We start from the raw sequence: 26,097 nt of genomic DNA on the forward strand, positions 1-26,097 counted from the left end.
AATTTCCAGGGAAAATGGTCGAGCCAAGAAGCTTGTCTGCACATAAACATTCTGGAATTAAAGGCCATTTACAACGGCCTAGTTCAAGCGGAACATTTGCTTTGCGGCCTACCCGTCCTGATTCAGTCGGACAACATAACAGCGGTGGCGCACATAAACCGCCAAGGCAGAACAAGGAGCAGAACGGCAAAGGCAGAGGCCACAAAGGTGCTCCGTTGGGCGGAAAGGCATACAAGCGCTCTGTCAGCGATCTTCATTCCAGGAGTGGACAACTGAGAAGCAGACTTCCTCAGCAGACACGATCTCCATCCAGGAGAGTGAGGTCTTCATCAAGAGGTCTTCACAGAAGTGACAAGTCTTTGGGGAATTCCTCAAATAGACATGATGGCGTCTTGCCTCAACAAGAAACTTCAGAGATATTGTTCCAGGTTGAGAACCCCTCAAGCAATAGCAGTGGACGGCCTAGTGACACCGTGGGTTTCAGTCGGTGTATGTGTTTCCTCCGCTTCCACTCTGAGGACATAGAAAATCCTTACTCTCACTGGCAAAAGGCATCTCCCTGAAAGCTGAGATGCCAGCCCCGGCCAGTATAAAATATGTTCGTTTTTCTGAGGGAGAAGCGTGCCATTAGAAGGGCGGGACTTCTCCTCAGCGTTGCCAGTACATTCATCGGCGCCATTTTCTCTCCACAGAAGCGCGGTGTGCTGCTCCTCAACGCTGTCTCTTCAAACCACTGTCACAAATTCCAGGGGGTTTTAAGGGGGACAAGGGGGGGATATTGTTATTACGGTAATTTGTGATATATATAAATTACATACGGGGCGCATTGTGTGTGCTGGCAAATCCCTCTGTGTTTCTCTTACAGACTTTAGGAAGGTCTGTCCCCATTAATCCCCGCGTGCCTGTAGGTCTGTGTGTGTGGTACACGTGTGTGACATGTCAGAACACAGGAAGGATTCTTCCCCGGAGGAACCCATTTTTGAAGCACATGAGGGAAGTATGGTGGCCCTTCCCTCTCAAAAGGAACCAGGATGGGTAAGACGGTTGCAAAGAAATATGTCACACCTTACTAAAAAAAAACAACAGACTAAGTAATGGAGACAGTCTGTGGAAGACATGTTATCTGTGATTCCCTCACTTTCCTCCACTGACAACAGCTCACAATAAAGGTCTCTGTCCCAAATTATGCATGGGGACACAGACACTGATTCCGACACGGATGTTGACACTGGGAAGTTGAGAGGGGTTGATCCTAAATTAGCAAAAATCATTCAATGTATGATAGTCGCTATAAAAGAGGTGTTGGAATTTCCTGATACAACACCACTACCTGAAGAAAAAGATTATTTTAAATTAAATAAGAAACAGGTGGTGACTTTTCCTCCTTCTAAGGACTTGAATGCGTTTCTTGAGGATTCTTGGTCTAACCCAGAAAATAAATTTTCGCTTCCCAAAAGAGTTGCGTATCCGTTCCCTGAGGACGACAGATGCAAATAGAAATCTCCCCATATGGTAGACACCTCAATTTCTATGTCTAAGAAAATCCTTTTGCCTGCTCCTGCGTCAGCTTCATTGAAAGATCCTGCTGGCTGTAAATTATAATCTACGTTAAAATCCATGTATATTGCTAATGGAACGGCTCTCAGGCCCACCATTGCATGGGCGTGGGTGGGTAATGCTGTAGAAAAGTGGTCAGACAACTTATTGCTTAATATAGACACAGTTGATAAGGATGACCTGATCCTCACTCTCGGTCATATCAAAGATGCTACAGGTTATTTGGTAGAAGCGATGAAGGATATTGGTTTATTAAATTCAAGATCCTCCGCTATGGCGATTTCAGCCCGCAGGGCTCTATTGATTCGTCAATGGAACGCTGATGCAGAATCTAAGAGAAATATTGAGGCACTCCCCTACAATGGTGAGTCACTATTTGGTGACAAATTAGACGCCATGATTTCGACGACGACATCAGGCAAGTCCGCTTTTCTGCCTTCTGCACCACCTCTAGCTAAAAAGATTTTCATACACATATGATGCAGTACTTTTGGTCCAACAAGTACAAAAAGGCAAAAGGTACCCCCTTCTTCGCGGATCGAGGGCGAGGAAGAGGTCGGAAGTATGCAACCCCGGCAGGTTCCTAAGAGCAGAAGTCAAACGCTGCTACTGCTAAAACCACAGCATGATGCTGGGGCTCCCCTGCAGGAGTCCAATCGGGTGGGGGCCCGTCTACTTTTCTTCAGTCGGATCTGGGTTCACTCAGATATGGATCCGTGGGTACTACAGATGGTATCTCAAGGGTACAAACTGGACTTTCAAGATCTTCCCCCATGCTGATTTTTCAAATCAGCCTTAGCAGTTTCTGTTCAGGACAGAAAAAAAGTGCTGGACACAATCCAGAAATTATGTCAAGACAGGGTCATTTCCTTGGTTCCTGTACTTCAACGAGAAACAGGATTTTATTCAAGTCTGTTTGTAGTGCCGAAGCCGGCCGGCTCGATAAGACCGATTTTAAAACTAAAATTGTTGAATCTTCACTAGAACGGTTCGAATTCAAGATGGAATCACTGAGGGCGGTGATTTCCAATCTGGAGGAGGAGGAATTCATGGTGTCGGTGCACATCAAAGATGCTTATTTGCATGTTCCCATATACCCTCCACATCAAGCATACCTGAGATTTGCCGTCCAGGAATGCCACTATCCGTTTCAATCATTGCCGTTCGGCCTCTCTACGGCTCCGAGAATATTCACCAACGTGATGGTGAAGATGATTGTTCTCCTTCGCAAGAAGGGAGTCAACATCATCTCTTACCTGGACGATCTCCTCATAAAAGCGATATCCAGGGAAACTTTGTTGCAGAACATCGCACTGTCCATGATGGTGCTTCAGCATCACGGTTGGATTATCAACCTTCCGAAATCCCAGTTGGAACCAACGATGAGTTTATCATTCTTGGGAATGATTCTGGACACCGAAGTACAGAAAGTATTCCTACATATGGAGAAGGCTCTGGAAATTCAGAGGCTGGTCAAATTTCTTTTGAAACCAGCACGCGTGTTGATCCATCAGTGCATCCGCCTGATGGGGAAGATGGTAGCAGTTTACGAGGCACTACAATACGGCCAATTCCATGCCAGTTTTCCAGTGGGACCTGCTGGACAAGTGGTCCATATCGCATCTTCACATGCATCGAACGATAATCTTGTCAGCAAAGACAAGGATTTCTCTCCTGTGGTGGCTACAAACTTCTCACCTGCTGAAGGGACGCAGGTTCGGAATTCATGCCTGGATCCTGGTGACCACGGATGTAAGTCCCCGAGGTAGGGGAGCAGTCAAGCAAATGAAAATTTTCCAAGGAAGGTGGTCCAGTCAAGAAGTTCTTCTTCATATAAATGTTCTGGAGTTGAGAGTGGTTTACTACGGCCTTCAACAAGCGACGCATCTTCTTCGAGAGCGTCCTATCCAGATCCAGTCAGACAATGTAACAGCGGTGGCTTACATAAATCGTCAAGGAGGAACGAAAAGCAGAGCGGCCATAGCAGAGGTGACAAAAATACTCCTCTGGGCAGAAAGACATGCGATAGCTCTGTCGGCGGTCTTCATTCCGGGAGTGGACAACTGGGAAGCAGACTTCCTCAGCAGACACTATCTCCACCCCGAAGTGCTTGCAGAAATAACATGTTATTGGGGCGTTCCTCAGGTAGACATGATGGCATCTCGTCTAAACAAAAAACTTCAGAAATATTGTTCCAGGTCGAGAGACCCACAAGCAATAGTAGTGGATGCACTGGTAACCCAGTGGGTGTTCCAGTCAGTGTATGTCTTCCCTCCACTTCCACTAATACTCAAAACTCTCAAGATTATAAGAAGAACAAAGGTGCGGGCGATACTCATCGCCCCAGATTGGCCAAGGAGGGCTTGGTATCCAGATCTTCAGGAATTACTGTTGGAAGATCCTCGGGTTCTTCCTCTTCGAGAGGACCTCCTTCAGCAAGGGCCGCTGGTTTATCCAGACTTACCACGGCTACGTTTGATGGCATGGCTGTTGACCGCCAGATCCTAGCTTGTAAAGGTATTCCAAATGAAGTAATTCCCACACTTATTTAGGTCAGAAAAGGGGTAACGTCTAGACATTACCATCGTATTTGGAGAAAATGTTTCTTGGTGTGAATCCAAGAAGTCTCCTGCGATGGAGTTTCAATTAGGACGTCTTCTTCTATTTCTACAGGCTGGTGTTGATGCGGGCTTAAGATTGGGATCTATCAAGGTCCAAATTTCGGCTTTGTCCATTTTCTTTCAGAAACAATTGGCTACCCTTCCTGAGGTTCAGACGTTCGTTAAGGGAGTTCTGCGCATCCAACCACCATTTCTCATACGTCCTAGAGGATGCTGGGGACGACATCAAGACCATGGGGTATAGACGGGATCCGCAGGAGACATGGGCACTCTAAAGACTTTTCTTTGGGTGTGAACTGGCTCCTCCCTCTATGCCCCTCCTCCAGACCTCCGTTTTAGAAATGTGCCCAGGTCAACTGGATTCACTCTGAGGAGCTCTACTGAGTTTCTGTGAAAAGACGTATGTTAGGTTTTTTATTTTCAGGGAGATCTGCTGGCATCATACTCCCTGCTTCGTGGGACTGAGGGGGCAGAAGCAGAACCAACTTCCTCAGTTTCATGGCTCTGCTTCTGGCTGACAGGACACCATTTGCTCCTGAAGGGAACTGAACGCTAGCTGTGTCTAGATACTCACTCCCACAGCACGCCGTCACCCCCCTCACAGAGCCAGAAGTCATAAGACAGGTGAGTATGAGAAGAATGATCTTCAATCAATACATAAAAAACGGCTGCGCTGTATATCGGAAATATAAGGAAGAGAGAGCCAACGTATAGAAATGACTGTTTAATAAAAAATATTTATACCAATTTAATAATACCAATGACTGCAGATAAAGTAAAAATGAAAATGAAGGATAATAAAAAGCACACAACCCTTGTCACAGAGTGTCAGATGAACTAGAAATCTTCCGGTGTGATAATGAATGGAATAGGGGCAGCAGTCTACATCCACAGCTGCCAATGCTAGCTTCTATTCAGACACTGGAGAGTCCGTGACACAAATAAAGTTCCGGAACTAGTTGACTGTGCAGCACCCGTTAATACAATGATTAATACCTCTCCGGTGGGCTGGTAAGTGATCCGGGCGTCCCCGGTCAGTTGTCCTGCGGTGCCCACGTTAGCTGTGCAGCGGAGAGGAAAAGCTGCGCCGTGTGTTGTGGGCTGGCTGGAAGTGTCGGGATCCGTAGATGCTGCTACTTGCATTGAGGCATCAGGGATATAGCCGTCCAGTTGTGAGGTAGATGCACTGTTGAGGACACCTGTGCAGGGTGTGTGAAGAGGCAGGTCCTTCCTCTTCACAAAAGCCGCACCCACAACACACAGCGCGGCTTTTCCTCTCCGCTGCACAGCTAACGTGGGCACCGCAGGACAACTGACCGGGGACGCCCGGATCACTTAACAGCCCACCGGAGAGGTATTAATCATTGTATTAACGGGTGCTGCACAGTCAACTAGTTCCGGAACTTTATTTGTGTCACGGACTCTCCAGTGTCTGAATAGAAGCTAGCATTGGCAGCTGTGGATGTAGACTGCTGCCCCTATTCCATTCATTATCACACCGGAAGATTTCTAGTTCATCTGACACTCTGTGACAAGGGTTGTGTGCTTTTTATTATCCTTCATTTTTACTTTATCTGCAGTCATTGGTATTATTAAATTGGTATAAATATTTTTTATTTAACAGTCATTTCTATACGTTGGCTCTCTTCTTTATATTTCTGATATACAGCGCAGCCGTTTTTTATGTATTTTTTCTCTTTGTTTCGCAACTACACATAGTTGGTCGGCTAGCGCAGTAACTCAGAAATTTAATTATTCAATTATTACACATTTATACACATTTCATGTGGTATTAAATTTACAGAGGCGCTTTTTCAGCAGTTAGTAGATTTTGATCTTCAATCAAGTAAGTGAAGGCTGAGGTGCGGCGCGGCTGGCGGGAGCGCAGCGCGCCATTGCTGCCTACACACAGGCACTGCAGGGGGGGTTGCCGTGCCCTGGGCAGCAAGATAAATACCTCATACTGGCTAAAAGGGAGCATAAGATTCCACTGGCACAGTCCTACCCCCGCCAGTATAAATAATGTCATATACGAAGTGCGAGGATGCGCCATTGTGGGGGCGGAGCTTCTTCCTCATGCAGCCAGCACACTACTCAGCTCCATCCATTTTCTATCTCTCCCCAGGCTGCAGAGAACACGCTGGTCCTCTCCTCCACCTCTGACAAAAACAGGGTGCTATAAAGGGGGGGGGGGGGGGGGGGGCACAAAGCGATTGTGGTGCATTTAATAGTGTATATTACTATTTAAAAGCGCTTATGGGCTGTGGGCATACTGTGTTCACAGGCAATACTGGCGCTGGGTTTGTGAACTGGCTGCTCCTATCCTGTGTCCCTCTGACAGATTTTACTGTGGGTCTGTCCCCAAAATAAGTCCCAGTGTGTCTGTGAGTGTGGTGTACACGTGTGAGGCATGTCTGAGGCAGGGAGTTCCTCCCCGTAGGAAGCCATTTTAGGGACACAGAGTTGTAATGTGGTGGCGCTACCGGCACACCAAGAGCCTGCATGGGTGAAAGAGCTACGTGACAGTATGCATCTGATTAACCGTAGATTGGATAAGTCTGAATCTAAGGCTGCATGCTGAAGAAAATCTGTGGAAGATGTAATATTTCAGGATTCTGTTATTCCTTATGCGGGTGGCCCCTCTGGGTCACATAAGAGACCATTTGCAAATGTTGCAAACACTGATACCGACACGGATTCTGATTCTTGTGTCGACGATAGTGAATCCAGAGAGCGAGATCATAAATTGGCAAAAAGTATACAATATATGATTGTGGCTATAAGGGACGTGTTGGAGGTTACAGAAAGCACTGCTGTACCTCAGGAGAAAGCTTATTTATGTAAGGAAAAGAAATCCAAAGTCAAGTTCCCTCCTTCACACGAACTAAATGCTCTGTTTGAAGGGATGTGGATGAATCCTTATAAAAAATTTTGTATTCCCAAAAGGATTCACATAGCTTATCCTTCCCGGTTGAAGACGGGAAAAAAATGGGAGTCACTCCCTGTGTTAGACAGTGCACTTTCCAGGTTGACAAAGAAGGTAATTCTCCCTGCTCCTGGCATGGCTTCTCTTAAAGAGCAGGCAGACCGCAAAATGGAAACGACATTGAAATCCATTTATGTTACCAATGGCACAGTGTTCAGGCCCACTACTGCCTGCGCATGGGTGAGTCGCGCTATTGAAAAATGGTCAGAAAGCGTGTCATCAGAAATTGACACGATTGATAAAAATTAGATACTCCTTAAGTAAGGGAATATCAAGGACGCTGCCGTCTACATGCTGGAAGCAATGAAGGATATTGGACTCTTGAGTTCACAAGCCGCTACCATGGCAGTATCAGCTAGGCGTGCGTTGTGGATTCGCCAGTGGAACGCGGATGCAGATTCCAAAAGAAACATGGAGGCTCTCCCATATAAAGGTGAGGCCTTATTTGGCGATGGCCTGGATGCGTTAGTCTCGGCGGCTACCGCAGCTTAGTCAGCATTTTTTCCCTCTGCGCCTGCGAAAAAGACCTATCACCCGCAAATGCAGTCCTTTCGGCCCAATAAAAACAAAGACGAGACGTTCCGCCTTCTTTGCAGGTAGGGGAAGGGTAAAGAAGCCCACACCGGCTCCAGGTTCCCAAGAGCAGAAGTCTACCCCTAATTCTGCCAAATCCCCAGCATGACGCTGGAACTCCCTTGCGGGAGGCCGCTCGGGTGGGAGCACATCCCCAACTCTTCAGCCAGAATTTGGATTCTGTCTGGCCTGGACCCCTGGGTGTTGCAAATAGTATCCCAGGGATACAAACTAGTTTCAGGACGTTCCCCCATGCCGATTTTTCTAATCAACCTTGCCAGCTTCTCCGCCAGAGAGAGAAGCAGTAACAGCGGCAATCCAAAAATTATGTCAAGACCAGGTCATAGTCCTGGTACCGTTGTCACAACAAGGGCAGGGTTTTTATTCAAGCATCTCTGTTGTTCTGAAGCCGGACGGCTTGGTCAGACCGATCCTAAATCTAAAAGATCTGAATTTCTTCCTGAAAAGGTTCAAGTTCAAGATGGAATTACTTCGGGCGGTTATTGCCAGTCTGGAGGAGGGGGACTACTTGGTGTCGGTGGACATAAAGGATGCTTACCTGCATGTTCCCTTTTATCCTCCTCACCAGGCTTATCTGAGATTCGAGGTTCAGGATTGCCATTACCAATTCCAGACGTTACCGTTCGGTCTCTCCACGGCGCCGAGGGTATTCACCAAGGTAATAACGGAGATGATGGTTCTCCTTCGTCAGAAAAGAAGTCAACATAATTCCTTATCTGGACGACTTCCTGATAATGGCGAGATCCAGGGAGCAGTTGTTACAAAACATATCTCTCTCTGTCAATACTCCAACAACACGGGTGGATCATAAATTACCCAAAGTCACAGTTGGAACCGACGACAAGGTTGTCTTTCCTCGGGATGATTCTGGACACAGAAGTTCAGAGAGTATTTCTTCCGCTGGAAAAGGCTCTGGAAATCCAGAAAATGGTAAAACAGATATTGAAACCATCAAATGTATCGATCCATCAGTGCATTTGGTTGTTGGGGAAATGGTGGCGGCCTACGAGGCCATACAGTTTGGCAGGTTCCATGCCAGAGTATTCCAGTGGGACCTGTTGGACAAGTGGTCGGGGTCAAACCTACACATGCACAGAAAGATAATCCTGTCGTCAAAATCCAGGATTTCGCTCCTGTGGTAGTTGCACAGCTCTCATCTGCTAGATGGACGCAGGTTCGGGATTCAGGACTGGGTCCTGGTAACCATGGATGCAAGTCTCCGAGGCCCGGGAGCAGTCTCTCAGGGAGAAAACTTCCAGGGACGTTGGTCACAACAGGAATCCTGCCTTCACATAAATATTCTGGAGCTAAGAGCCATTTACAACGGCCTTCAACAAGCGGTACATCTTCTTCAAGACCGTCTTGTGCAGATTCAGGCGGACAATGTAACAGCAGTCGCATACATAAACAGGCAGGGTGGAACGAAAAGCAGAGCAGCAATGGCAGAGGCTGGGCAGAAAAACATCTACAAGCTCTGTCGGCAATATTCATTCCGGGAGTAGACAACTGGGAAGCAGACTTCCTCAGCAGACACGATCTCCATCTAAGAGAGTGGGGCCTCTACCAAGAAGTCTTCGCAGAGGTGACAATTCTTTGGGGAGTTCCTCTAATAGACATGATGGCGTCTCGTCTCAACAAGAAGCTTCAGAGATACTGTTCCAGGTCGAGAGACCTTCAAGCAGTAGCAGTGGATGCAGTGGTGACCCAGTGGGTGTTTCAGTCAGTGTATATCTTCCCTCCACTTCCGCTGATCCCAAAAGTACTCGGGATCATAAGAAAAACAAGGGTTCATTGCCCCAGACTGGCCAAGGAGGGCTTGGTACCCAGATCTTCAGCAGTTGCTCATAGAAGATCCTCGGCCTCTTCCTCCTCGAGAGGACCTGCTGCAGCAGGGGCCGTGCGTGTATCAAGACTTACCGCGGCTACATTTGACTGCATGGCTGTTGAGCGCCGTATCCTAGCCTGGAAGGGTATTCCCGAGGAGGTCATCCCCACCCTTATTCAGGCCAGAAAGGGAGTAACGTCGAAACATTACCATCGTATTTGGAGAAAATATGTGTCTTGGTGTGAATCCAAGAAGGCTCCTCCAGAAGAGTTTGAGTTGGGACGTTTTCTTCCATTTTTTTGCAGGGTGGTGTGGAGGCGGGCCTCCGATTGGGATCAGTCAAGGTCCAGATTTCGGCCTTGTCAGTGTTCTTCCAGAAACAATTGGCCTGTCTTCCAGAGGTTCAGACCTTTATGAAAGGGGTTCTGCACATCAAGCCTCCATTCGTGCCTCCAGTGGCATCATGGGACCTTAACGTGCTATTGCAGTTCCTTCAGTCGATTTGGTTTGAGCCTCTACAAAAGATAGAGTTGAAGTTCTCACTTGGAAAGTGGTGATGTTTTTGGCTTTGGCATCCGCAAGGCTGGTGTCTGAATTGGGGGCCTTGTCTCACAAGAGTCCTTACCTGATTTTCCATAAAGATAGGGCAGAGTTGCGAACATTTTCTTCCAAAGGTGGTTTCTGCTTTTCGCATTAACCAAGCTATTGTGGTGCCAGTAGTTACTGACACATTCACTGATTCAAAGTCTCTAGATGTGGTTAGAGCTTTGAAAATCTATGTTGCTAGAACGGCTCGTAAACGGAAAACAGAGGCTCGGTTTGTCCTGTTTGATCACAACAAAATTGGCTGTCCTGCTTCCAAGCAGACTATTGCACGTTGGATTAGAAATACGATTCAGCAAGCTCATACTATGGCTGGATTGCCGTTACCAACGTCGGTAAAGGCCCACTCAACTAGGAAGGTGGGCTCATCCTGGACTGCTGCCCGGGGGATCAAACACATTTGCTAAGTTCTACAAGCTTGACACCTTGGCCGATGAGGACCTAAAGTTTGGTCAATCGGTGCTGTAGGGTCATCCGCACTCTCCCGCCCGTACTGGAGCTTTGGTATAGACCCCATGGTCTTGATGTCGTCCCCAGCATCCTCTAGGACGTATGAGAAAATATGATTTTGATAACCTACCGGTAAATCCTTTTCTCCTAGTCCGTAGAGGATGCTGGGCGCCCGTCCCAGTGCGTAGTTTACCTGCAGTTTAGTTATTAGTTACACAAGTTGTGTTATCTTGGTTTCAGCATGTTGCTGCAATTGGTTCATGCCTGTTGGCGTGTTATGTTGAATGCCATGTGTGCGGCATGGTTGAGGGTGTGAGTTGGTAGATATCTCACCACTAGTTAAGTAATTCCTTTCCTCTAAATTTCAGTCTCCCTGGGCACAGTTCCTGCAACTGAGGTCTGGAGGAGGGGCATAGAGGGAGAAGCCAGTTCACACCCAAAGAAAAGTCTTTAGAGTGCCCATGTCTCCTGTGGATCCCGTCTATACCCCATGGTCTTGATGTCGTCCCCAGCATCCTTTACGGACTAGGAGAAAAGTATTTACCGGTAATTTATCAAAATCCTATTTTATGCCCCCCTGCGGTACCATGGGACCTTAATGTGGTGTTGCAGTTCCTCAAGTCGGACTGGTTTGAACCTCTGCAGGAGGGGGAGTTGAAGTTTCTCACTTGGAAAGTGATCATGCTGCTGGCCTTGGCGTCAGGCAGATGCGTGTCTGAGTTAGGGGCTTTGTCTCACAAGCACCCTTGATTTTTCATGAAAATAGGGCTGAACTAAGAAAAACATCAGCAATTTCTTCCGAAGGTTGTGTCTTCTTTTCATATTAATCAACCTGTTGTGGTGCTAGGTGGCTTCTGACACCCCAGCCGTTCCCAAGTCCTTAGATGTCGTCAGGGCTTTGAGGACTTATGTTGCACGAACGGCTCGAATTAGGAAAACAGAGGCTCTGTTTGTCCTCTATGACCCCAACAAGATTGGGGGTCCTGCTTCTAAGACTATTGCGCGCTGGATTGGGAGTACTATTCAGCATACTCATTCCACGGCAGGATTGCCGATACCGACTTCGGTAAAGTCCCACTCTACAAGAATAGTAGATTCTTCCTGGGCAGCTTCCCGGGGTGTCTCGGCTTTGCAAATTTGCCGAGCGGCTACTTGGTCAGGTGCAAACACGTTTGATAAATTTTCCAGGTTTGACACCTTGGCTGCTGACTACCTTTTATTTGGTCAGTCAGTGCTACAGGAACATTAGCACTTTCCCGCCCGTAGTGGGAGCTTTGGTACATCCCCATGGTACTAATGTGGAGCCCAGCATCTTCTAGGACGTAAGAGAAAATAGGACTTTAATATACCTATCGGTAAATCCTTTTCTCATAGTCCGTAGAGGATGCTGGGCGCCCGCCCAATGCTTCTTTTTCCTGCATTATGTTTCTCTAACGTCCTAGAGGATGCTGGGACTCCATAAGGACCATGGGGATAGACGGGCTCCGCAGGAGACATGGGCACTTTAAGAAAGACTTTGGATCTGAGTGTGCACTGGCTCCTCCCTCTATGCCCCTCCTCCAGACCTTAGTTTGATACTGTGCCCAGTGGAGACTGGGTGCTTTCAGGGAGCTCTCCTGAGTTTCCTGTCAAAGTATTTTAGTTAGGTTTTTTATTTTCAGGGAGCCTGCTGGCAACAGACTCCCTGCATCGAGGGACTGAGGAGAGAGAAACAGGCCCACTTCTCTGAGTTTCAGGGCTCTGTTTCTTAGGCTACTGGACACCATTAGCTCCAGAGGGATCGGTACGCAGGTCTCACCCTCGCCGTCCGTCCCAGAGCCGCGCCGACGTCCTCCTCGCAGAGCCGGAAGAAAGAAGCCGGGTGAGTATGTGAGTATCAGAGGCGGCAGAAGACTTCATGATCTTCACTGAGGTAACGCACAGCAGTGCAGCTGTGCGCCATTGCTCCCACACACCTCACACACGGCAGTCACTGTAAGGGTGCAGGGCGCAGGGGGGGCGCCCTGGGCAGCAATATAAACCTCATTTCTGGCAAAAGAGATATATATATACAGCTAGGCACTGTGTGTGTGTGTGTGTGTGTGTGTGTGTGTGTGTGTGTGTGTATATATATATGTGTATATATATATATATATATATATATATATATATATATATATATATATATATATATATATATATAATGAGCCCCCGCCAGTTTTTATTATATTTAATCGAGACAGAAGCCGGCCGCCGATGGGGTGGGGCTTCTCCCTCAGCACTCACCAGCGCCATTTTCTCCACAGCACAGCTGAGAGGAAGCTCCCCAGACTCTCCCCTGCTTATCCACGGTGAAAGGGGGTTTCAGAGAAGAGGGGGGGCACATAATTGGCAGCAACTAATAGTATTACAGCGCTACTGGGTAAACGCATTGTGTGTTTTTTCCTGGGGTATTAGCGCTGGGGTGTGTGCTGGCATACTTTCTCTCTGTCTCTCCAAAGGGCCTTGTGGGGGAACTGTCTTCAGATAAGAGGATTCCCTGAGTGTGTGGTGTGTCGGTACGTGTGTGTCGACATGTCTGAGGTAAAAGGCTCTTCTAAGGAAGAGATGGAGCAAATGTGTGTGTGGTGTCCTCGTCGACAACGCCGACACCTGACCGGATATGTGGAATTAAGTACTGAAGTAAATTTATTGCACAAAAGATTAGAGAACAGACAGGGTATCTACCCATGTCCGTCCCTATGTCGCAGGGACCTTCAGAGTCTCAAAATGATCACTATCCAAAATAATAGACACTGATACCGACACGGAGTCTGACTCCAGTGTCGTCTACGATGATGCAAAGTTACAGCCAAAGCTGGCGGAAAAGTATTCAATATATGATTATTGTAATAAAAGATGTTTTGCATATCACTGATGACCCATCTGTCCCTGACACGAGGGTACACATGTTCAAGGGGAAGAAAGCTGATTTCCCCCCTCTCATGAACCAAATGAATTGTGTGAAAAAGAGCGGGAATCTCCAGACAAAAAACTGCAGTTTCCCAAAGGAATTCTCATGGCGTATCCTTTCCCTGCTAGGGCCAGGATACGATGGGAATCCTCCCCTAGGGTGGACAAGGCGTTAACACGTTTACCCAAAAGGTAGCGCTGACATAAGATACAGCTACACTCAGGGAGCCTGCAGATTGCATGCAGAAAAGTACTTTGAAGTCCATTTACACACATTCTGGTACACTACTCAGACCGGCGATTGTGTCGGCAGGGGTTTATAGCGCTGTAGCAGCGTGGACAGATACCTTATCAGCGGAGATTGAAACCCTAGATAAGGATACCATGTTGTTGACCCTAGGATATATAAAAGATGCTGTCTTATATATAAGACATGCCCAAAGAGACATTGGTCTGCTGGGTTCTAGAGTCAACGCTATGTCGATTTCTGCTAGACGTGTCCTGTGGAACATGCAATGGACAGGTGATGCCGACTAAAACAGGCATATGGAGGGTTTACCTTACAAGGGTGAGGAATTGTGTGGAGAAGGTCTCTCGGACCTGGTCTCCACAGCTATAGCTGGTAAATCTGATCTTTTGCCTTATATTCCCTCACAGCCTAAGAAAGCACGACATTATCAAATGCAGTCCTTTCGGTCGCAGAAAAACAAGAAAGTACACGGAGCGTCCTTTCTTACCAGAGGTAAGGGCACAGCTAGTTCCCAGGAACAGAAGTCCTCCCCGGCCTCTACTAAATCCACCGCATGACGTTGGGGCTCCCCTAAGGGAGTCTGCCCCAGTGGGAGCACGTCTTCGACTCTTTAGCCACATCTGAGTTCACTCACAGGTGGATCCCTGGGCAATAGAAAGTGTTTCTCAGGGTTACAAGCTGGAATTCGAAGAGGTGCCTCCTCGCCGGTCTTCCTTATTGGCCATACTGGCTTCTCCCCCAGAAAGGGAGATAATATTAAATACAATTCACTCATTGTATCTCCAACAGGTGGTGCTCAAGGTTCCCCTCCTTCAACCGGGAAGGGGATATTACTCAACCTTGGCTGTAGTCCCGAAACCGGACGGTTCGGTCAGATCTATTTTAAAATTAAAATCTCTGAACCTATACTTGAAAAGGTTCAAATTCAAGGTTGAATCGCTTAGTGCGATCATCGCCAGCCTGGAAGGGGGGGATTTTATGGTGTATCTAGACATAAAGGCTGCATACCTTCATGTTCCCGTTTATCCACCCCATCAGGCGTACCTGAGAATTGCGATACAGTATTGTCATTACCAATTTCAGGGTATTTGGCGGAAATTATGGTGCTCCTACGCAAGCAAGGAGTCACAATTATCCCATACTTGGACGATCTCCTAATAAGGGCGAGATCAAAAGAGCAGTTGTTGAACAGTGTGTCACTTTCGCTGAAGGTGTCACAGCAACTCGGCTGGATTCTCATTATCCCGAAGTCACAGTTGGTTCCTATGACTTGTCTGCCCTTCTTGGGTATTATTCTGGATACGGACCAGAAATGGGTTTATCTTCCGATGAATAAGGCCCAGGAACTAATGACTCTGGTTAAAAAACTATTAAAGCCAAAACAGGTGTCAGTGCATCACTGCACTCGGGTCCTGAGAAAGATGGTGGCATCTTACGGGGCCATTCCCTTCGGCAGGTTCCATGCGAGGACCTTCCAATGGGATCTATGTGACAAGGTCCGGATCACATCAACAAATGCATCAGTTAATCACCCTGTCCCCTAGGGCCAGGGTGTCTCTCCTATGGTGACTACAGAGTTCTCACCTTCTGCGGGGTCGCAGGTTCGCCATCAAGGACTGGATTCTGGTAGCCACGGACGCGAGCCTCCGAGGTGGCGGAGCAGTCAAACAGGGAAGAAACTTCCAAGGTCTTAAAAAAAACTTGTATTCAAATCAACATCCTGGAGCTGAGGGCCATATACAACGCCCTTTGGCAAGCGGAGACATTGCTGCGCGACCTACCGGTTCTGATCCAGTCAGACAACATCACTGCAATGGCTCATGTAAACCGCCAAGGCGGCACAAAGAGCAGAGTGGAAATGGCAGAAGCCACCAGGATTCTTCGCTGGGCGGAAAATCATGTAAGCGCACTGTCAGCAGTGTTCATTCTGGCAGTGGACAACTGGGAAGCAGGCTTCCTCAGCGGACACGACCTGCATCCAGGAGAGTGGGGACTTCATCTGGAAGTCTTCGCACAGATTGCAAGTCAGTGGTGACTGCCCCAGATAGACATGATGGCGTCCCGCCTCAACAGAAAGCTACAGAGGTATTGCACCAGGTCAAGAGACCCTCAGGCGGTAGCTGTAGACGCACTAGTGACACCGTGGGTGTTCCGATCGGTTTATGTATTTCCTCCTCTTCCTCTCATACCCAAGGTGTTGAGAATAATAAGAAAAAGAGGAGTGAGAACAATCCTCATTGTTCCAGATTGGCCACGAAGGACCTGGTGTCCGGATCTGCAGGAAATGCTCGCAGAAGATCCGTGGCCTCTTCCTCTAAGACAGGACCTGTTGCAACAGGGTCCCTGGCTGTTCCAAGACTTACCGCGGCTGCGTTTGACGGCATGGCGGTTGAACGCCGGATACTAGCGGAAAAAGGTATTCCGGATGAGGTCATTCCTACGCTACTAAAGGCTAGGAAGGACGTGACATCTAAACATTATCACCGAATATGGTGAAAATATGTTTCTTGGTGTGAGGCCAGGAATGCTCCTACGGAAGAATTCCATCTAGGCCGTTTTCTTCACTTCCTACAAACTGGAGTGAATCTGGGCCTAAAATTAGGCTCCATTAAAGTTGATTTCGGCCTTATCCATTTTCTTTCAAAAGGAATTGGCCTCTCTACCTGAAGTACAGACTTTTTTGTGAAGGGAGTACTACATATTCAGCCTCCTTTTGTACCTCCGGTGGCGCCTTGGGACCTTAACGTGGTGTTAAGTTTCCTTATGTCATATTGGTTTGAACCACTTGAAACAGTGGAGTTGAAATATCTCACTTGGAAGGTGGTCATGTTGTTGGCCTTGGCTTCGGCTAGGCGAGTTTCTGAATTAGCGGCTTTATCACATAATAGTCACTATCTGGTTTTCCATATGGATAGAGCGGAATTGCGGTCCCGTCCTCAATTCCTACCTAAGGTGGTCTCATCCTTTCATATGAACCAACCTATTGTCGTGCCTGTGGCTACACGTGACTTGGAGGATTCCGAGTCCCTTGATGTGGTCAGGGCTTTGAAAATATACGTGGCCAGAACGTCTAGGATCAGAAAAACAGAAACACTGTTTGTCCTGTATGCAGCCAACAAGGTTGGCAACCCTGCTTCAAAGCAGACTATTGCTCGCTGGATCTGTAACACGATTCAGCAGGCGCATTTTACGGCAGGATTGCCATTACCAAAATCGGTTAAGGCCCATTCCACTAGGAGGGTGGGCTCGTCTTGGGCGGTTGCCCGAGGGGTCTCGTCACTACAGCTGTGCCGAGCTGCTACTTGGTCGCGGTCAAACACCTTTGCAAAGTTCTATGAGTTTGATACCCTGGCTGAGGAGGACCTCCTGTTTGCTCAATCGGTGCTGCAGAGTCATCAGCACTCTCCCACCCGTTTGGGAGCTTTGGTATAATCCCCATGGTCCTTACGGAGTCCCAGCATTCTCTAGGACATTAGAGAAAATAAGATTTTAAACCTACCGGTAAATCTTTTTCTCGTAGTCCGTAGAGGATGCTGGGCGCCCGTCCCAAGTGCGGACTACTTCTGCAAGACTTGTATATCGTTATTGCTTACATAAGGGTTATGTTATAGTTTCATCGGTTTTGGACCGATGATATGTTGTTTTTCATACTGTTAACTAGATAGTTTATCACAAGTTATACAGTGTGATTGGTGTGGCTGGTATGAATCTTGCCCTTAGATTAACAAAAATCCTTTCCTCGTACTGTCCGTCTCCTCTGGGCACAGTTTCTCTAACTGAGGTCTGGAGGAGGGGCATAGAGGGAGGAGCCAGTGCACACCCAGATCCAAAGTCTTTCTTAAAGTGCCCATGTCTCCTGTGAAGCCCATCTATCCCCATGGTCCTTACGGAGTCCCAGCATCCTCTACGGACTACGAGATAAAGATTTACCGGTAGGTTTAAAATCTTATTTTTTGTCTTTTGACTCAAGTTCTCATGTGTTATGAGGTCATACAGGAGTTGCTGTTACGTTATTCATGCTCGTTGGCATGGTTTATGTTGAATGCCATGTTGTGTTGCATGGTTTGTATGGTGTGAGCTGGTGTGAATCTCGCCACTAGCTGAATCTTAATTCCTTCTCTCGAAGTTGTCCATTTCCTCGGGCACAGTTCCTATACTGAGGTCTGGAGGAGTGGCATAGAGGGAGGAGCCAGTTCACACTGTTGCAAAGTCTTAAAGTGACGAAGGCTCCTGCGAAACAGTCTATACCCCATGGTACTAAAATGGACCCCAGCATCCTCTACGGACTACGAGAAAAGGATTTACTGGTAGGTAATTAAAATCCTATTTTTCACTGAAAATAAAAGAGCCTCGCTAACCTTCCCTGCATCAAAGGTATTGAATGCTATATTTGAAAAAGCATGGGAAAACCCTGAGAAAAATTCCAGGTCCCTAAAAGGGTCCAGGTGGCAATTCCTTTCCTTGAGGAGGATAGGAAAAAATGGGAAAATTCGCTGATTGTTGACGCCTCTGTGTCCAGACTCTCAAAGAAGGTGGTTTTACCTGTTCCAGGATCTACCGCCTTAAAGGAGCCGGTTGATAGGAAAATTGATAACACTCTTAAATCAATGTATACTGCTTCAGGGGCCATATTGCGTCCCACTATTGTTACTGCATGGATTGCAAAGGCAATAGTAAAGTCGTCGTCTACCTTACTTGAGGATTTGGATACTATGGATAGGGATGACGTTGCATTGTATTTACGCAACATACATGATTCTGCAGGTTTTATGTTAGAATCCATGAAAGACCTGGGTTCCATGGCTGCGGGAATTTCTTCCATGTCTGTTTCAGCTCTTCGGGGACTGTGGCTGCGCCAGCGGTCGGCCGATGCGGAATCTAGAAGGAGTGTGGAGTCCCTACCCTATACAGGTCAAGCTCTCTTTGGGGAAGCTCTAGACGCGTGGATATCCACCGCTACAGCGGGTAAGTCTCCGTTTCTTCTCTCAGCAGCACCTGCTCCGAAGAAATCCTTCTCTTCATCTGCAATGCAGTCCTTTCGGCCTAACAAGCCCAGAAATGCCAGAACATCCAATACCTTCTTTAGGGGAGGTCGGGTTAAGTCCAAGAAACTTCCCACTGTAGGTTCCCAGGAGCAAAAGCCTACTTCGGGTACGCCAAAGTCCTCCGCATGACGGTGGACTGCACGCCTCGGTGGTGGGGCCAGTGGGAGCGAGACTCAGACAGTTCTGTCATGTCTGGGTATCGTGTGGCCTGGATCCCTGGGTGATAGATATTGTGTCTCAGGTATATAGGCTGGAATTTCAAAGTCTCCCTCCTCATCGCTTTTTCAAGTCAGGCTTACCAACTCTGTTGGAGGACTGCACGGTGCTGCAAGACGCTGTCCAAAAGCTGGTGGAGGCACAGGTCATTGTCACCTCACATGCTGACCAAAGGTTACTATTCGAACCTTTTCGTGGTGCCGAATCTGGATGGTTCGGTCAGGCCCATTCTGAACCTCGTATCCAGGATCATTCCCAGAAACTGGAGAATCTGGGTCGGGATGAGGCCGTATTTCATGAAGTTAATTATCCAACCATGTTGTGTCAGGATACTGTAGGTGAGCAAAGCATGTTCCTTGAGAAGATCCTCCAATGGAGCCTTGATCAGCAGGTTGTCTAGTTACAAGATTGTTACCCCCAAGGATCTGAAATGTGCCACCATGACTGACATGACCTTGGTGAACACCCGGGGAGTTGAGGACAGCCCGAACGGTAGCGCTTTGAATTGGAAATGATCTTGCTGTATTGCAAACCTCAGGAACGCTTGATGTGGTTCCCAAATCAGGATGTGCGGGTATGCATCCTTTATGTCCAAACATACCAGAAATTCTTCGGGCTCTAGACCCGCAATCACTGAATTTATCAATTACATCTTGAATCTGTAGTGGGTCAGGTATTGATTCAGAGATACAAACAGATTGGAGTAGTAACGCTAACCCTTTTTGTGGGCCAGGACCGGCATTAACTCTGCTGATTTCAGCAGTGACTGAACTGGTCCCTGAAGAGACATCTGTTTGTCTTCTGTTGCTGGCAGACCAGCAGTGAAGAAGTGAATCGGTGTCAAAACTTTGAAATAGATCTTGTAACTCCTGGACACTAGATTGTGAAACCACACTTTGTTGGATGTGTGGAATCAGGTCTTCTGGAAGTTCCGGAGACGAGCCCCCACCATGGGAGACCGAATGTGGGAAGAAAGCCTGCAATGCCAGTGTCTTTTTGGTAAGCTTTGGCTCCTGGCAATGAGCAGTGGCTTGCTGACGACCACGGCCTCCTCCATCTCTTGTCTGGGTGGCAACACCTCTGGATCTACTCCGAAAGCACTGCGGGGCCCAAAAGGAGTGGAATGAAGGGCCCATTTGGTCTGTGGAACTGCTGTTGGGAGAAAAGTAGACTTGCGTCCCATGGCTTTAAAGATCCAGTTTGGACCCAATGAGAATCTTTCCTGTAAACAGTATTGCCTTAACAGGTCATTTGGATTCTGCATCCCCACCTGCCAGGAACGTAGCCAAAGAGCCCACCGGGCCGCGATAGCACCCGACTCCACATCCTTAACCAACTTGGCTGCCCAGTGCTCTACTGCCTTGTTAACCCAAAAGCCGGACAATACCGGTCTGAGCGAAGCTCCTGCAGCCATATAAATGAATTTGAGTAGTCTCTAACTTCTGTTCACATGTATCCTTTAGAGACGTGTCTCCTGGGACTGGTACTGCAGTCTTCTTTGACAGTCTGGAGACTGACGAATCCACTGGAGGTGGAGTTTTCAATTTTCCTGTCATAGACGCTGGGAAAGGGTAAATAGAGAGAAACTGCTTTGGTACCTGAAAACGTTTGGTGTTTCCGACATCTGCTCATCTAGTTTGTGTGAGAAAGGAAAGGTTTACTGAACACCTTACAAAATTAGGTAGTGTACGTGAAGGCTGGCACCACCGTATCCATAATGTTTAATTCTTGACAGACTGCCAGAATGAGTGCTTCTACCCCTTGAACATGATCTTGTGAAGTGGGAACCTCAGTCTCTGACATCTCACGGAGTTCTGCTTCCTCTTCTCCTTCCTGTGCCAGGAGTTCCACATCCAACTCATCCGAATGAAAGATTGCCGGAATAGCCCTTTTCTTAAGAGTATGCACAAGAGCTGTTAATGTCTGCCTGGCAGAAGAATCCATAAGCTTCACCAGTCTTCCACCGACTTGGCTAGCCCTGCTGCTTAGGCTGGTTCTGTGGATAAAGAAGAGTACAAAGACTCCAGGGAAGGACCACCCGATCTGGCCAATTCACTATCTCTGCGGGAGTCAGCCAGTTCTTATGTAAGTTTCACCATTACTCCTGCTGAAGCAGAATCCCACTGGGGTTACTTGAATTACTGGAGGCATTATACACAAGCTAGAACACTCAGTGGATAGCTGAGTCGATTTTTCATTGCTTCTGGTGCAAACAAAAAGTTTTTGTGATGTTTTAGGGGCTCTCTCCTGCCTGTTATTGCAATCTGATACAGAGAGTTCCACACTAACAGAAACACACACAGTAGCTGGACAGAATGATGAGGAGAACTGGGTGACTGAAGGTGATGAGTAAGATGAACTGGACACGTGGTTGTTCTTCTGGACAATAACCCCAGTCACCCGACGGTAAGACATGTAGAGTGCACCAGCAGGTCTTCTTGCCTATAAGAGCCTCTTTTCCCTTAAGGCTAGATGTGCCTACCGTTACTGGGATGCCCACCAGGATTTATGCCACTGGTGACATTATGGGCTTGCTTTCAAGATGACCAGAGTTATCGGACGGTGGAAAAGACTGAAAGAGAGAGACTGATTCAGTAATGGGTCAGAGGACAGGCTAATAGGACTGCGGCAATGTAAACTGTGAAGAAGGGAGAAGAGGAAAATGCGGTGGTTATGTGAAACAGCTGTGTAAAATAACAATGACAGCAGAAAAACCAAAAAGTACAGACAAGGTAAAAAAACAAACATCTGTGTGGAATAAACCACACTGCACCTGAAGTCAAGGTTGACTGAATACAGACAGGACTAAGACTTGTAGAGTTTCTTTGTACAAGAGCTCATAGGGCTTGCAGTTTCAAACAGAAAGTAGGAACTATAACCAGCATTGGAGGAGAGCACCGGAAACAGAATATAACAGGAGCCTGCACATTCCAGACTCCGGAGTCCTAATAAAAATAATTTTGTGTAGCTGTCCTGCTGCACGTAACACTAGGTTAATTACTGAGCAACGGGGAACACAGTCTGCCTCCAGCGTCCCTGTTACTAGGCGCCCGGCGACACCCACCATGCATAGCGCCGGCCTGTTGCCAGGCTCCAGGTGGGGAACAACATCCCTATCGGCCAGGAGAGATGCGGCGTCTCGGTCACCAGGCAACAGCCGGGACCCGCGTCTCCCCACGGCCACCGTGCGACCGCTAACAGCTATCCATCTGACTGTAGCGACAGGAGAAAAGGCAGACAGCATAGAGGGAGAGAGCGCACTTTAAGCCACAGAGGCTCTTTTCCACTAGAGTCTCTAAACCACAACCAAACTACCCCATGTGCACTCACAACCTCCAGAGGGAAAGTGACCAGGGATCTGTAGGAGGTGGACGGGATCTGGCAGACTCCACAGTGGCTGTTGCAAAATGGCGCCTTTTTGCATCTAATTTAGCTGTAAAAGGCAAGGAGACAGTGATAATCCAATGAGCAATAGTCTTTTCCAGCAGGAGCCCTCCCCGCTGTGATGGACTGCCTGCTCAGAGCCTTCATTGTAGCTGTCACTGCCATTGACAGCATGCCCCGAGCAGTAATATAGTGCTGCAGCAGTACATTTTATATCCCACGCAGCCTCCGCTTCCCCCTACAGCCACCATCTTTCCATGCTGCATGACCAAGGAGCCACGGCTTGTTGCCTGCCCGACAAAAGTCTGCTCTGCTATGGAGGAAGTGCACAGGGGGAGAGGGGCGGGTGCGCTTTTCGGGACCACGCTGTACTCACTGTTGCAGTAGACCTCAGGAGCACGGTGAGCGGTAGGGACAAGGGGCCTTATTCAGTAAGGATTTAAAATTCTGCTAAGTAGCAGAGTTTTACAATCCTTGTGATCGCATGTTGGGGGCCGCCCATCACAGGGCAAGACTGCCCAGCATGCTGACCGACCACCCCCCTCCTTGACCAAGCAGAAATTGTAATTGCACCACAATTTCTTCTCTATCGCAGAAATTAGGGTTGCGCCTGTAGGAGGCCAGCCGCCGTCTTCCTGATCATGGCGCCTGTGCGTGACGTCATGCAGCCGCAGCGTTCATCGCCACGCCCTCCGTTTGGATGACGCCACCCCCGCCTTTGCCCCACAGCACTCCATGTCTGCCTTGGAAATGGATAGTTGCAGGCGCCCCCCTTCATGACAGTCAGGTTGCTTGAAACTATAGCTGGCTGGAGCACAGCACAGTGTGACTGGCTCCCTCGGTACATTGCTAAACATACAATATTCTTTGTATTTTTCATATACTTTACACAGTCAAAACTCTGCCACAAACGTTAGTATGACAGGAAAGGCTCTGCCTCACCCCACGTCACTGGTGTCTATACACTTAAAGTGCCAGCTCCCGATAACCTCCCGTCTATACCCCAGTGTCTACACCTTCAGTGTCCCCTAGTGGATGAAAGAGTAGCTAGAGATGACAAAAGATATTGGATCAGAGAGATACCAGTAAATAATGTTGTTTCTCATCTTCTTTTCAGAAGGATCAGAGTTGTAATAAATCCACAGACAAAGAAAACTATTCAGATTCTGGAAATGAAAGCAGTGTAAAGACACCACAATCTACAGAAAAGGTAAATTGCATCACAAAGCAGACCAACTCCAGTCCTCAAGTGCCACCAACAGGTCATGTTTTCTAGACATCTCAACTCATGCACATGTGAGTTAATCTGTGTCGCTGGGTAACAGTGGTGCAAGTAGAAAAATTTTTAAAGTGGTACTGTGTGCCACACAGGGCGTGGCCATTGAAAATGGGGGAGTGATACACAGGTGGGGGGTCAGATACACATATGACCCCAATAGTGCCAGATACACACATGCCCCCACAATGCCAGATACACATATGCCCCCAGCAGTGCCAGATATGCTCCTACAATGTCTGATATGTCCCCTCGGTTCCAGACTCAAATATGCCCCCACAGAGAGGCAGCGTGCACCTCTCCTGCCCATCAATGCTCAGTTAAGTTTGGTCTCTGGCTGTGTTTATCTCAAATGAAGCGCCGGTTTATTAGCCAATCAGAGCTCGCAGACCAGCAGCCAATCAGGATCCGCGGCTGCCGGTCCGCGAACTGTGATTGGCCAACAAAACAGCTCCTCATTTGAGATTCACACCACCGCCGGAGGCCAGACTTCACGGAGCATTGAGGGGCGGGAGAGGCGTACGCTGCGCTCTTCTCCCCTGCGCTGCGCTCTTCTCCCCTTGCACAGCAGCAGCTGCAAGCATGGCAGTCGGGCCGGTGATTCTACGTACCGGATGGCAATTTCTTACAGATACGTAGTACCACCCCATACCGCCATACTTGCAGCACTGGTCAGTAATTATCCCACTTGTTTCCACAGACTGAAATCCTCAAAACATGACCTGTGCCGGATACTTGAGGGTTGGAGTTGAGAAACCCTAAAATAGACTATTAGCTGAAGATAATTCTAAATCTAGAGGGTTGGAAAACTCTTTGTTTTAAAAATAAATTAGGAATGCAGATTGCTGAATATTAATGTTTACTACTAGTAAATTACTTCTCACTTTATGCCACCTCAATGTCTTCTCCTTAATTAGTACAATTTGCTGAACATTGAGGCATTTAGAAAATTGGCTATACTGAAGAAACTATTAAAGATCTACCACAAAACAACAGCATAACCAGACCAGACAGGGTGGTGTTTTGAGCCCTGCTCTCGGCGACTGATAACTACTATGCAGAAATTATGGTGCAGGAAGTTTTTCACTAATAACAACCACTTTTCCCACACCCTCATTATTCACTGGTACTCCGATGCGGTAAGGACTTAATCCGGGTAGTATACAGTTGTTATCAGTCAATAGTAAATAGTCATAGGAAGGCTGGGTCAAAGTGCAGAAGTACACAGGTCAAATACAGGCAGAGAGTTCAAGAAGAAGCAGGGATTAAACCAGGGGTGGGCAAAGTGCGGCCCGCGAACTGAACCTGCCCGGCCCGCTGCCTCCCATCAGTGTGCAGGCTGGTAACTTTGTCTGGGGAGGGGGGAAGCTGATTATTTGGTCCAGGGAGTGGGAGAAGGGGGGGTGATTATTTTGTCCAGAGATGGGGGGAGCTGATTATTTTGTCCAGGGAGGGGATAGACTGGAGGGAAGATGATAACTCTTATCTAGCTCATACACTTGTGAGTTATCAGGTACAATCCTTCGATTTCCACCGCATTTGTGAGATAAATCGAAGGATTGTATGCACGTTTTAGGTACCATGCGACGCGATGCGTGGTCACGATATTTTCTGTGCGGCCCTCGAGTATTCGCTGGAGTGTCAAGTGGCCCGCCAGCTGAAATAATTGCACACCCCTGGATTAAACAGAGAATGTAACCTAGTCAAACACAAGGAATCCAGCAGCAGGAGAGAATAGTAATCTCTCGGGGACAAGATGTAAAGGAGCTAGCCTAGGTAAAACACAACAATGGCAAAGCAGTGAATGCACTGAGTGTATTTATGTGGGTTTCACCCAATCAGCTGCTGGGATAGGATCATATGAGTATCCAAAAGTGACAGTGCTGATTGAGTAGTAGTGAAGCAGAATCACAGAGAGCTGCTCAGAACATGTGCCACCCACTGCTGGGTACACACAGGTCAGCAGATGGACTGCTCGGCCCATCTGTCGGCCTAGTGTGTATCCAGCTAAATGCTCTCAGAACTGCTGAGCTGTAGAACCAGGGTGGAAAGCAGTTGCCCAGAAAACAGGCAGATCAGGACAGAAGCGTAACAGTTGATAGAAAGCAAAGAAATGGTCCCCTAAAATCACTAATTAAAAAGTAATTTGGTGCCGATTGGTTTATATAAAAAAAGCGCTAACAAGTCTGGGCAGTCACTTTACTGGCCTCAGTACCGTGATAGGCGCTGGGTGTGAGCTGGCAGAACTCTCTCTGTGTCCCTCCTGCAGGCTTTATTGTGGGTCTGTCTCCTATAGCCCCAGTGTGGTTGTGGGTGTCGGTACGTGTGTGTTGACATGTCTGAGGCTGAATGCTCTTCC

At 47.8% G+C, this 26,097-nt stretch overlaps 1 protein-coding gene across 1 annotated transcript in view; it reads left to right on the top strand.

Annotated features, from left to right (window-relative positions):
* The window catches only part of LOC134933849 (serine protease FAM111A-like), a 187,460-nt gene that overhangs the window by 22,845 nt on the left and 138,518 nt on the right, over positions 1–26,097 (top strand). The window contains exon 3 of the mRNA XM_063929362.1: positions 23,580–23,672. The gene's annotated coding sequence lies outside the window, so the exon portion shown is untranslated. The remainder of the gene's footprint in view (positions 1–23,579; positions 23,673–26,097) is intronic.

This window comes from Pseudophryne corroboree, chromosome 6 (assembly GCF_028390025.1).
Source record: "Pseudophryne corroboree isolate aPseCor3 chromosome 6, aPseCor3.hap2, whole genome shotgun sequence".
NCBI lineage: Eukaryota > Metazoa > Chordata > Amphibia > Anura > Myobatrachidae > Pseudophryne > Pseudophryne corroboree.